Source organism: Bubalus bubalis, chromosome 11 (assembly GCF_019923935.1).
Source record: "Bubalus bubalis isolate 160015118507 breed Murrah chromosome 11, NDDB_SH_1, whole genome shotgun sequence".
In the NCBI taxonomy this organism is placed as follows: Eukaryota; Metazoa; Chordata; class Mammalia; order Artiodactyla; family Bovidae; genus Bubalus; species Bubalus bubalis.
The window spans coordinates 35,029,536-35,043,649 of NC_059167.1; the positions used below are offsets into that span (position 1 = coordinate 35,029,536).

Below are 14,114 nucleotides of genomic sequence, written 5' to 3' on the forward strand. Positions count from 1 at the left end.
AGTTTTCCTAATTGGCAAAGTGATTTCATTATTTCAATTTGCATTTCCGAGGATGAGATGGCTGAATGGCATCACTGACTCGATGGACGTTGAGTCTCAGTGAACTCCGGGAGTTGGTGATGGACAGGGAGGCCTGGCGTGCTGGGATTCATGGGGTCGCAAAGAGTCGGACACGACTGAGCGACTAATCTGATCTGATCTGAATAACAGGAAGACCAGCTTTTTGGCTATAATTCCTAAAGGAAAGAATAGTAATTGCTAAGGAAATATAAGTCTATGTCATTTGTCTATTATTCTTTGATATCTTGCTATATATCAATTTTATGGTACTTTACATATTAACAATATTAAAATTTTATTATATTTGCTATAAACATTTCTTGTCTTTTCTTTTTTTGGCACTCTATTAGATCTACCTTTTCTTCAATCGTCTATGTGTCTTTTAGAATGCTTTTTTTTAAGTCAAAGTCTTGAATGTGACCATCTCTTCCTAAAAACAAAACCAAACAACCAACCAAGAAACAACTCAGTAGTCTTTTACTGTTTAATACAGCAGTTCCCATTACTTTGTGACTCAGAACACCCATGACAGATGGCTATCACACCACCATTGCACATCAAGGATTATGCAAAACTTTTCACACACTTGTTATAACTTCACCTCTTCCCCTAATTTCTAAAAATCAGGATTTTCTAACTCTCTGCCATGACTGCCTACTTTTTCATTTGTTACAAGAATGTTTTCTTTTATCTGATTAAGCATAGTTGTAATAGTTCCATGTTCTTTTCTGACAGTCCCAATGTCTATATTATCCAGAAGTTGGCATCTGTTGATTGTTCTTTCCATTAGAAATATTTTCCTGATTTTATATACGTTAAATAATTTTGGGTTCTGTCTTTGGCATGCTAACACTATGCCATGGGAGACTCTCAATTCTGCTATATTCCTTCAAAAAGTATCCTTTTCTTTTTTTCTTTAGAAAGCCCTCCATTGTTTTAACTCAAAATGCAAAATGGAAGCCTGCCTGCCCTGGTGGTGATTCTGCATGTAAGGGTCAATGTCTGCCAGGGTCTTGGGGAAAGCATGTATATAGATCTTAACATTCCCTTCTCTGCTTCTCTTGTTTCTAGGGTTCCCCCATCATCCTCCAGTGGTCCTGGTTGCTCAAGGCTCCTCCTTCTAAATTCCCTTGCCAGAGAGGCACAGGCTTTCTACTTCAGTTTCTAACCCCTTTGCCAACACCATGATTGCCTGTAGGGTAAAACTGGTGTAGGTCACTGGCAGTCACTTCTAAATTTTGACTCTCTTTTTGCTTTGCTACAATCTCCAGAGCCCCCACAGTGACTTCTTTTGTTATTGTTCAGACTCTATAACTGTTATGTCAGAGAGTCAGGATGTTAAGTTAGAAACTTAATCTACCATACTGGAAGCAGAAGTCTATCAGAACATACATTTGTTAAGTGAAGGTTCATAAAAATGCACATGGTGTTTGTTCAAACTAAACACAAAGGGATTTTAATAACAATTTCACTCATAACATTTAATTATGGTTGCAAAATTTTAAGAAGTTACCAGTGTACTAACATGTCTCTAAATTGTCTATAAACACACTTTCAATGAACATATACAACTTTTGTGATTCTTTTGTTCTGTTTGTTCTGATTATATCCATTGAAATGTATTATGTATCCATTAAATATACAAAATACAGAAATATTTAATGTCTGTGTATTTAAAATGTATCTTTTCTGTGAAAATATTGACATAAATCAATCTCCTGTAGTTTAACAAGCTTTGTTCCTTGTGGTTCATCACTATCAAATCAATTTGATAAATATTCTCATGTAAATTTCTAGTAATTTATGTTTCTTTTCTCCAGAACAAGCAAACTCTGAATAAATTGGTTTATCCTGACTCCCATAAATAGTTTGCACCTACCCAAGATCTCCTGGAGGAAGGTGTGGCTACTCACTCCAGTATTCTTGCCTGGAGAATCCTATGGACAGAGGAGCCTGGCAGACTACAGTCCATAGGGTCACAAAGAGTCGGAGAAGACCAAAGCATCTTAGCTAGCACGCAAGCATAACTGCTTTATAATATTTTGATATAGTATCTAGATTTTATTGTTTATATTTTGAGCTAAAAATTTTTTGAACTCCTAAAAGGTATTTTGTAAGTTCCATGAGAACTAATAAGTTCCGGTGGGAAGTTGGGAACCAGTGCTCATGAACAGACTTCCCCACACGTTTAGGCAGGTGGAACTTTCCTATGCTAGTTTGCACAAGGTCAGTAGCAACTTGGTGCCTGACACGAGTGGCAGAATCCAATTCCCTCTCAATCAAACGTCTTAAGAACATTGGCATTATCACTGGTATTCTATGTTCTGATATGGACATTAAAATTTTGATAAGAACATAAGAATTTCGATAAAAGCATGAGAACTTTGGCACTATTTTTAGTTTCCTTTACCTTACATATTAGCCACCACTTCGTACATATAGTAAAACGAGACTTGAAAAAAGTCAGGAGAACAGTACTGTCTGACTTCAGACCTATGTTCACTTTCATGGGTCATGTTCACTGGTGAGTTTTCTGCACAGAGAAGAAGGAATATATGTACCTTTCACAAGCAAGCAATATTTACCCCACTGGGACTGCTTTAGTCAACCATGTGCAACCATAAGAAGCATTGACATGAATGCACAATACTTGTACTTGTGACAGAATGTCCGTGTGTATTCCTTCCTAAAGAGTAAACCTGTGTACATATGATCAGTGCCATAGTCTCAGCTCAGCGTCTGTTCCACAAAGCCGGCCAACTAGCTGTCCTTTATCCATGCTGCACTGGGACCTCACCAGCGACCCCATGCTTGGCCATCCTTGCATCCTCTTTCTTCCTCTTTCAATCCTACATTTCAGCCCATGTCTGAAAACAGCTCCCCTCAAGAAACTTCCCCAGCAAATTCCTCTTGGTCTTTGTTTTAGAAGGTAGATGACTAGGTTGGTGCTGCATTAATTGGTACTTGATTTTCATCTTACTTGCTAGTTTTTGCTCACTTCCTTAGCTAAACAAGATTATTGAGCACATGACTACAATTACTCCCACAATCTCTCAGGCGGGCCTGAAATTTACTTAATACTCCACACTGGTAGATTGGAAAAAACTATAAAATCTTTTTATTATATAGCTAATACTGTTATATTGTGGAAAAAATATAAAATATAGAAAACAATAAAGTTACCCATAATTTCACCTGCAAGTAACAGTAGCTGTTAGCAGGTTGATGCTCAGTCCCTCAGTCATGTCTGACTCTTTGTGACCCTACGGACTGTAGTCTGCCAGGCTCTTCTGTCCATGAGATTTTCCAGGCGAGACTACTAGAGTGGGTTTCCATTTCTTCCTCCAGTGGATGTTCCTGACCTAGGAGTCAAACCCGTGTCTCCCAAGTCTCTGCACTGGCAGGTGGATTCTTTACCACTGAGCCATCTGGGAAGCATATTGGTATCTATTCTTCTAGAGATCATTCTATCCAACTACATAGATACAGAGATGGATATGAATACAAATCTAAATATAGACACAGATATAGTACAAAAATGTACAGTTTTGAAGAAACTGACTAGATTATGAATGGTTATAAAAATAATTGCTTGGGGAAAATGCAATTTGGATACTTTATGTTAACATTATGCTTTACCAGTTTCTAGGTTTAATTTCAAAAGACACTCTTCCTTTATCTGGAAGAGTGAAAAGGAATACTGCCAGTTCCCTGGATATAAGGACTTTCCTGGATATGCTGCTGCTGCTGCTGCTAAGTCGCTTCAGTCATGTTCGACTCTGTGCGACCCCATAGACGGCAGCCCACCAGGCTCCCCCGTCCCTGGGATTCTCCAGGCAAGAACACTGGAGTGGGTTGCCATGTCCTTCTCCAATGCATGAAAGTGAAAAGTGAAAGTCGCTCAGTCATGTCCGACTCTTATCGACCCCATGGACTGCAGCCTACCAGGCTCCTCTGTCCATGGGAGTTTCCAGGCAAGAGTACTGGAGTGGGGTGCCATTGCCTTCTCCGGATATGCTACTGCTGCTAAGTCGCTTCAGTTGTGTCCGACTCTGTGCGACCCCATAGACGGCAGCCCATTAGGCTCCCCCATCCCTGGGATTCTCCAGGCAAGAACACTGGAGTGGGTTGCCATTTCCTTCTCCAATGCATGAAAGTGAAAAGTGAAAGTGAAGTCGCTCAGTCATGTCCGACTCTTAGTGACCCCATGGACTGCAGCCTACCAGGCTCCTCTGTCCATGGAATTTTCCAGGCAAGAGTGCTGGAGTGGGGTTAGGGATGGTTAAATAGGAACAAAGTTTCTTGTTAGATATTTTAATAGAAATAGTTAACAAAACTATATAGATGCTAATAGTGTATAGTATAGTGGAGAAGGCAATGGCACCCCACTCCAGTACTCTTGCCTGGCAACTCCCATGGACAGAGGAGCCTGGTAGGCTGCAGTCCATGGGGTCGCTAAGAGTCAGACACGACTGAGCGACTTCACTTTCACTTTTCACTTTCATGCACTGGAGAAGGAAATGGCAACCCACTCCAGTGTTCTTGCCTGGAGAATCCCAGGGACAGGGAGCCTGGTGGGCTGCTGTCTATGGGGTCACACAGAGTTGGACACGACTGAAGTGACTTAGCAGCATAGTGAAGTCGCTCAGTTGTGTCCGACTTTTTGCAACCCCGTGGACTGTAGCCTACCAGGCTTCTCTGTCCATGGGATTCTCCAGGCATGAATACTGGAGTAGGTTACCATTTCCTTCACCACGGGATCTTCCCAACCCAGGGATTGAACCCGGGTCTCCCACATTGGCGGCAGATGCTTTAACCTCTGAGCCATAGATGCTAATACATAGGAACAAACCTAAATGTCATCTTTTCTGAAGACTAGAGCAAAATGCAAAACAACCCTCCAGGTTGCCACAGAAAATTCTGCTTCTACCTATATGGTGAGGTTTCATAGGGTCATGAAATCCAGCTCTGATGCCGTTATTACCAAGTCCTGGGATCACAGGGAAGTCACTTTATCTGCCTGAGGAGCAACAACTTGAGTTTTAAAATACAGATGTTATAGAAGAGATCATGGATGAGAGGATATAGCACATTAGCTGTGGTCATTACTCTTTTGCTTTTAGATAAGGAGAAGTGACTGGCTTCTTGGTTTCTATACTTTTTTCCTTCCTTTTTAAATAGAAATTACTCTATAAAAAATTCTTTTTTTCTCTCTTTTGGAGTCAGTATCACTTGAGAAACTTCAGCTTCTGAAGGACTTCTTGGCAAGGACTTTCTGACAAATAAAGATGCACAACCCCCTCCCCACATCCTTATCCTCATGGAAAGCTTTTATATGATCATATGCCATCTCCTGGGTTTTGCAGGACCCGAAAATACAACATAGGGTGAGAACAAGCAGTTTCAGGACTTTAAAAACTCAGATAGTAGGAAAAAATAATGCAAGCTATTAGAAAAATTGGGTGAGATAAACCCAAGTGGTATCTTCCCTGTCCTGTCTTCTTGTGCTATAATGTTGCCCCAAGGGGAAACATCTTCATAGCATAGAGGTACCACACAAACATGAAGGGAACTCATCACTTTCACTCAAAAGGCAAATATACTCTTTTCTAACTTTGCATCCTTTGGATTAGGATTTTGTTAAGTGGCATTATAGCATATATATTCAGATATACTTTTAATTTCTATAGCCATTTGGGTAGCACAGAGGAAAGAATGAATTGGTGAGAAATAAAGTCTCTTCAGACATGGGCTCTCAAACATGAGAGCCTGAGCATCAGTTTCCTCAATTTAAGATGTGGATAGCAGTTCTCAGTGAGGGGTCATGATATTCCAATTATATCACTGATCTTAAAAGGCTGATAAATCACAAAGCATTATATCATTATAAAGGGATATACTACAAAAGATGAAAATCCCCTTGTCTGTACACTGAGCACGCACGATGTCCTCCCATAACAAGATTTCCTCTCATGATACCTGTACAATCCTACTTTATTGTACTTTCCACATTTTACCACCAATCCAGACTTCTTCTCTGAGCTCCAGAATGTTGATCTGATTGCCTAACAGACCTTGCCCCTGGCATATCTCAAAGACACCCCAAACTCTACAGGTCCAAAAGTAAACTCATGATCTTTCCTCTTTAAACCTCTTCCAGCACTCCTTAACTCAGGAAATGGTGTCACTTTTCATGCAATGACTCAAGTTAGAAACTCTGAGTTAACACTGACATCTCATTTTACTCATGCTCTGTATCTGATCCATCACCAAGTCCCATTAGTAGTGTTGTCTTAAATATTTCTTGAGTTTGCTTCCTTATCTCCATCTTTATCACAACAACAGCCACCATCCTGGTTCAACCTAACCTCACTTATCTTCTCACTTCTCTTTCTGTAACCCCATTCTTAGCTCAATCCCTCTCACCCATCTCTTACCATACCATTTATCAGAGTAATTTTTTTCAAAACACAGATCTAATCATGTCACCCTTTTGCTTCAATGGCTTCCATGGCTTCCCATCTTAAGGAAAAAGACGGTGAGGACTCCATAGTCAAGCTACCACCCACAGGTCCAACCTTATCTTGCTGGTTCCATACTATCTGCTCTGGCCATTTCTCTGTTTCTTGAATTGTTATTTTCCTTTCTACTCCAGACATTTGTGCTTTTGTGTGTGTGTGGGGGGGGGGGGGGCGGGGCACACTGCGTGGGTTGTGGGATATTAATTCTCTGTCCAGGGGTTGAACCTGAGCCCCAGCAGTGAAAGCTCCAATTCCTAACCACTAGACCTCCTTTTGCAAACCTTACTTAGAATCTCTTCCTTCATCTTTTCACCTGATTATCGCAGGTGTTATTCCCTTTTCCTTAACACACCTAACTAGGGCAAATCCCCTCACCATATGCTCATGAAGCATCATGCATGCCAACTTCAGAGCTCTTTCACAACTGTGGTCTTATAATACTTCTGTGAAGCTGTTTCTTTCATTGGTCCATAAGTTCCATGAGGACAGGTAGCATGTCTGTTTGGTTGCTTCTCCAGTGTCTGACCCTAAACTAGATGCTGGATAAATATCTTATTGAATAAATGAGTGAATGAGTGATGACATAGTTACTCATTATTTCTATATTAATTTTCCCTAGGAAAAGTGAGTTTCTAAAAAGGCAAATACACCTTCAATGTCTAACACTGGCCTAACATGAAACAAATATTGAATGTTAGTTGAAGAAACAAATTAATTCCAATATTAAGGTGTATATATATATATATATATATATATATATATATAATTGAGAAAAGAGCATCATATGAATCTTAATTTGAATAGCTCCTTTTTCCTTCACTAGCAGTGAAACCAGGGACAAGTGGTTTGTCCTAGCTTTCCAGAAACTCAGTTTCTTCATTATATATACATCTTACAAATCTGTCATAAAGAGGGAGCTCACCCATGTAAAGACCCCACGCAAAGCCTAATAAACAATAATCATGCTAACTTTCACCAGTGTTCCTTCTCCCTCTCTGAGTATGTATCCCACATACCTCGATACATCTGAGAGACTATGGTGTGTCTTGCCCACTTTTTATTTGAGAATTTAAATCTATGACCCTGTGTCTGACAAATATTAGCATCCTTGTTTTTTTCCCCCAAAGCTCATTCATTAATTCAGTCATTCATTCCTAGGCTCAGCCATTCATTAAACTATTGACTTATTAAGAGCTAACTATGTACCAAGCACTTTATTGGGTGTCAGTGATGAACCAAACAGCCCTCCTGGTTCTTAGAGTCTACTGGGAGAGCCAGCCATCAGAGAAACGCTCATGTGAATAACTATTTTCAAAGCTTGGCAGATTTGGTCATCAGGTAAGATTCAGTCAAAGCTATCCTGAGACTAGATGCTAGGAATGAGGAGTAAGGAGGACCTAGTCTTGGCAAGGATGGTTTTTCCAAGGAAGACATGTTGAAGCTGAGAAGGGGAGGATGGGAAGAGTTAGACAAGGGAAGAGGGTATAGAAATTTCTCTAGGTAGAGGTGCCAACATATGTGAAGATACTGAATGAGGCTATTCGAGAATCTAAAAGAAGGCTGATATGTCTGTGTGGTGCCAGTGAAGTGAGTGGTATGGAAGGAGCTTGGAGAGGTGAAGAGATGCCAGGGTGTGCAAGCCCCTGCAAGTCAAGCTAAATGCCATTTACCTGCTGTAACCAGAGAGTCAGGCAAAAGTACTGAAGGAATTCAAAGCAAATCCAATATGAAGGAATGCAGAATCCAATCCAACAGTCAAGAGAATTAATTGCAATCTGAGACCAGGTATGAAGTGAAGTGAAGTGAAGTCGCTCAGTCGTGTCCGACTCTTTGCGACCCCACGGACTGTAGCCCGCCAGGCTCCTCCGTCCATGGGATTCTCCAGGCAAGAATACTGGAATGGGTTGCCATTTTCTTCTCCAGGGGATCTTCCCAACCCAGGGATCGAACCCACGTCTCCTGCATTGCAGGCAGATGCTTTAACCTCTGAGCCACCAGGGAATAAGTCAGGTATAGAAAACATCTATTTAAATTAGATGATAAAAGTTCAAAGAGGTTATGACTGAACTAGGTAAGAGTATAACGTGAGCCCATGGAAGGCTGGTTTTGAAACCAATTTAGTGTAAGTGAAAGTGAAAGTCACTCAGTCGTGTCCAACTTTTTGTGATCCCATGGACTATACAGTCCATGGAATTTTCCAGGCCAGAATACTGGAGTGGGTAGCCTTTCCCTTCTCCAGGGGATCTTCCCAATCCATGAACTGAACCCAGGTCTACCCACATTGCAGGTGGATTCTTTACCAGCTGAGCCACAAGGGAAATCCTCATGTAAGAGGTGTGGACTTTGAGTCCTTTGTTGATACAACAGCTATAAAGTGGGTCCAACATGTCATCCATGGCTTGAATAGAATCATCCTGGACACATGTAGCCCACAAATTCCTTCAGCTATAAATTTATGCAAATTCACAAGTGCCTTGGTAACCTCAGCCTGCCTGAAATGAAAACATGCTCCAGCAGGGTTTAAAATTAAATTAAAATGATAAATCAAACCTATCATTTGGTTTAGGAATAATCTCTGTGCTGTAACTTAACATGCAATGTTTGAAAGGTTCTTGACATTTTAGGCTTGTGATTTTAAGTTTAAACATAAAAGAAAATTAAGCTTGTGAATAGTATTGAAAATTTAAGAGAATTTGGCAATTAGATTTGCCAGAAGTATTCAAATTCTTGGAAAGCTCCTGTTTGTTAGTATATACATTAAAAGATCCTGCTTCCAATACAATCAAACATAGAAAATGTACAAATGAGTTTACATGTTTAAGATAATTTAATTAACTGAACTTGTATATGGCATCAATTGTGTAAAGCAGTTTAATTTGTATAATTTGAGCTCTTCAAACATTAATCAAAGAAAAAATGAAAGTGGTTATTATTACCAAATTTAAAAACAAGATAACAAGATTTGTAAGCTGAACTCAAAAGTCCTGAGGGGGGGGTGGATATCTGTTTTAACTTTGCAAATTTAACAAATTGAATATTTTAAAACCAAGTAACTATAAGTAGCTGGTCTGTTCCACACTCAGAAATCATTTTAAATATTTACCAAAAACAAAAACAAATACTGTTCTCATTGACTTTAAGAACTTGAGACTCTCAGTGAAATTGTTGGTGACCCACCATAGCACTTTAGATTTTTATATATATATATGTGTGTGTGTGTGTGTGTGTGTGTGTGTGTGTGTGTATGTAAGCCCTTCCTGAATTAGAGACTGGGTATGAATACCTTTTAAGCTATGCTAGCTAAATTAGTCTGTGGCTGGATTAAATACAGAACCTGAAGTTTGTTCTCTGGAAGCTCATTCATTTCTCTACTTCTAGGGAGAATGGAATTCTTCAAATGTCAGTTAAGTTAAAGAGGTGAGCTGGCTATGGGGCCAACAGACTGGACTGGTTCAAGGCCCAGAGCAACTCCCAGAACTCTGGGGACACAAACTAGGATCCAAAGAGGGGAAGAATTAGTGGTAGCATCAATTGCCAAGACAGGATTTAAGTAAGCCATACAATGACATGACATGCTAAGAGTAAAGAGGGAGGCTGGACAGAGAAGTGAGGTGCCAAACAGGGGAGGAGAACCTTCCAGATACATAGGAGTAGGCCAGTAGGCCTCCACAGGAGTTTCTGAGAGCAACACTGAAAGGCTGAAGGGCAGGTCGATGGTCAGTTTACTGTAGTGAGCACTGAAGATAATTTCCAGAGAAGAGTAGCTGGTGGAGTCAAAGCTCCCAATGTTATGTCGGACCAGACCTAAGATGGGCTAGAGCTGAAACAGGGAGCAAGGCTGAAGGCTGGCTTCTTTTTCATGTTTCACCAATCATTTTTTTAAAAAACTTAAATCATTGGAACATTTTCTGAAAAAGTAAATCTTAATTGTAAACCAATACATCATAGATAAAAGAATGCTGCATATGTTGAAGAGGAGATGGGGGAGGGGCACTGGACTCTCCTTTATCCATTTAGATGGAAAAGGTCCAGCTAGTCTTCTTTTCATTCCTGGGGATGGGAGAGAGGCCCCTGTAACTTTCTTCATTATGAAAGAGAAATGGTAGGCACTTGCAACCTCTCCTTAAACCCTTGCCCCATTCCTGAGGGCAACTCAGAGAGATCTGAGCTAGCAAACTCTTGCCTCGGATCACTAGCCTTCTGTCTTGTCCAAGAAAAATGTAAATGTTAAGTGTTGCATTATAAAGAGGATCTTGCAATGTTGGCCACACCTGGAGACAAACAAGAAAAGAAAAAGTTTCCAAGATAGTTATCAGGCATTACCGTAGATAAAGAAGAAAAGTTATATTGCCTATAGTTTCTCTGGCATAAAATTGGGGTGTAAAATTATGCAATAGCAGCTGTCCTGCGAACAAGTGCAGCCTCAGGCTTTGCACATAATGGTTACCATTGAGGCAGAATGTTCTGGATGGTTGTGGATCTGAAGCTGTTGCAACAGTGAGCTGGAGTGACAGGAAGTTCCTGTGACAAGGGTAACGAGCACATAGAGCGCTCATATCTAATCAGCACTAAGTGTGGGCTGCATATTTGCCACATAGCGTGAATAGCTACAGTAAAATACAGGGGAAGGTGGATGGCAAAGGCCACTTGTTCTTTATTAGTGGCCATACCAATTGGTCCAACTTTCACTCAGAGAAATCTGCCAATATAATCATCATTTTAAGTGTGCGTAATCATTAACACAGCAAGTCTACTTCTAGGAATGTATCTTATAGAAATACTCAGCAGATGTAGATACATATATACAGAGAGAGAGAGAAGGATTTTTTGCAGCATGGTGTTTAACAGCAAAAAGAGAGAAAAAGGAAATACTAAAATAACCATTAGTAGAGATCTTACCAAATGTATTATGATCTGCACTCAGCATGGAACACAACACAGTTTTCCAAAGGAGATATTTCTATACGTAGGGGCATGGAGGGATACACACACAGCAAAAGAGAATTTCAGGCATTCTTCACAGAAAGCTTCCATTTGTGTGTAAAAGCTCAAAATCATGATCTACATAATCCGTACAGACAGCTGGAGTCATAGTAACTGACATTGCCATAGGAAAAGATAAACACCAAATTTTAACAGTGTTTTCCACTGGGTAAAACTTTAACTTCCTAACTCCTCAGTGGTAATCGAAATACTTTCAACAAGAAAACAAAAAAGTGGGAATGAAAAGCAAGGAAACGAAAGAGCCAGCATTTGTGGCCAGGTTGGGCTGCCTCACTGTCCAAATTTTCTGCCCTAGGCCGCAAGCCAAAGCTGGCCACTGTCTTTAAAGTTTTGTGTCAGGCTACCATTCAGCCTACCAGCACCATGGCCCTCCTCCCAGCTGTCACCACTCCTGCTGCAGGAGGATGGGGCCAAAACTCTGCTTGCTGTTTCATCTCCTTGGAACAGTGACCGCCCATAGAACCCTGATGGAGAATGGGACTTGCTACACGAGGTTCGAGACTCTTTTGACCAGGAGTTTCCCTTTTCATTAATCAAAAACAAAGACTTCTCCTAGAAACCTAAACCAGAGCAGCTGCTGAGAACAAATCTCTCAATCGGACAAGCCTGGGGCCTGGCTGACTACCTCAACCCTTCCCATCACTTAAACCCTCTGTCCTGTAGATGTAGTTACATTGAGGAGGGGCCTGGATTCTTTTCCATCTACTTGAGTGAGTGAAAACCCTCCATGATGAATACTGGGTGCGGTTCCGGTGAGAAGCTCCTGGGCCTGCTGGTTTTCGGGCCCTGGGACCTGGCTTTCTAAGACTCTGACTTCAGACTTTTCTTGCTCAGCGTCCCTGACTGAAGGTGCCAGCTATGGCAGAAAGGGCTCTGACTTTCCTGTTTGGTGGTCGTTTAATGGCTAAGTCATGTCTGACTCTTTTGTGACCCTGACCCCATGCTTTTTCACCTCTCTCTCAAGACCAGGCTTTTGTCCTCAGCAGCCAGACCTTCTTAGTGCTGGACACAAGCTACTAACGATCTGTGCCATGCTAGGCTCGGACACGCTCTCATCCACATTGTTGACCTTTTTTTGCTGGATGTTACAGTTCTGTTTTTATTCTTTCTGTTCAGGAAAGATCCACTTCTAACTTTTCAGACATCCATGGTTTTCTCTTTTTTGAAGGATCAACAGGTTAACAGAAATGAGATGCATGGCTCCTGTCTCTGGTTCCTATCACTATCACCACAGTGAGACCTCCATTTCTTCCTACTTCGCCCCCAAGCATCTCCATCATTCCTCTTCTGCAGGATCTGGATCTTCCTCACCATCCACAAGACGGGCACCACGTCACTCCCATCGTTCCCTGCACTCAGCGACTGGTGAGGTAGCTCTGCGGCAGGAGCCGCAACAGGACAGGCAGGCTGGGGAGGGGCCTTCAGAACAATGACCTTTCTGTGCCTGGAGGTCTGCTAAGAATCTCCCCACCCTAATCCCTCACCAACCCACCATTATAAACCATTTATTTTATTTAAATCTTCAATATTTTTCAGTAGGATTCTGTGAGGCATCCCCAGGGGCAATGCATCTGAGATTTGAAGTGCAAATTCAATATTAGAATTTAAGACTCTTTTTCAAATTTGAGTTTTATGTTCTTCAAATAAGTGTTTGCAATACCAGTCTTAGGAACTATCAGTTTAAAAAATCTCCATCTCCTTTTCTCATTTTCATGTTTACTTCCCTGCAGTTCACAAGACAGAAAACTCTTTGCAGATAGCTCCTAACTCAGAAAGCTAGAAGAATGAGGAAAATTTGGAAGTCTGTCTCTAAAACAGCCCTGACTCACATGACAATTGTGGTTACCCATCACCATCACCCTCAGTTCTCCCATGTCCTAGGAGGGGGTGTGTTGGTACAGTGGCTAAGACCCAGCTTTGCAGGCAATGGCGGACCAAGCTTCCGCAAATATGTTTGGGGAGATTTCTGAAGACAAGCCTGGCATGCTGCAGTCCATGTCGCAAAGAGTCGGACACAACTGAGCAACTGAACTGAACTGACTGAAGACAAGCCTCTACCTTGAAGTGATCGACATTTTTTTGAACGTTCTGGATGTGCCCTGCATAAATTTGCACACTGTACCGGGTCCCACTCCAAATTCCATGTCTTAAGTGTTGAAGCTTCCTGAAAGACTCCATTTGGAAGTAACCACTGGTTACAAAAGGAAAGTCAAGAAAGGATAATACTGCGACTACACTTACCTTTCTTGGTTTCTAAAGTACTTATCTTCTGGTATACTGTAAAAGCTCTTTATTTATTACATTTATTGTTTGTCACTTATCTCTTGCTGTGGAATGTAAACTTCCAAAGGGTAGGAATCTTTGTTTTCTCTACTGACAAATCCCACATGCCTGTAAAAGTTCTGACATATAGCTGACTGTCAAAAACTATTTGTTGAATTAAATGGAAGTTGAAACTGGGACACAATTCAAAGTTCCCTTCTCTGATCTCTGAACCCTCTGATTTTCAAAGCTTTTCTTGACTGTGGG

The 14,114-nt window shown here is 41.0% G+C and overlaps 1 long non-coding RNA gene across 3 annotated transcripts; it reads left to right on the forward strand.

Moving 5' to 3' along the window:
- Window positions 1-11,947: 11,947 nt before the first annotated feature.
- Window positions 11,948-14,052, forward strand: LOC123328022. 3 transcript variants are annotated; one of them, XR_006542725.2, is made up of 3 exons: window positions 11,948-12,078; window positions 12,754-12,950; window positions 13,316-14,052. It is a non-coding gene; the product is annotated as an uncharacterized LOC123328022 (long non-coding RNA). The 3 variants fall into 3 exon arrangements; XR_006542724.2 differs by lacking the exon at window positions 11,948-12,078 and adding an exon at window positions 12,152-12,295; XR_006639763.1 differs by lacking the exon at window positions 11,948-12,078 and adding an exon at window positions 12,324-12,434.
- The last annotated feature ends 62 nt before the right edge of the window (window positions 14,053-14,114 follow it).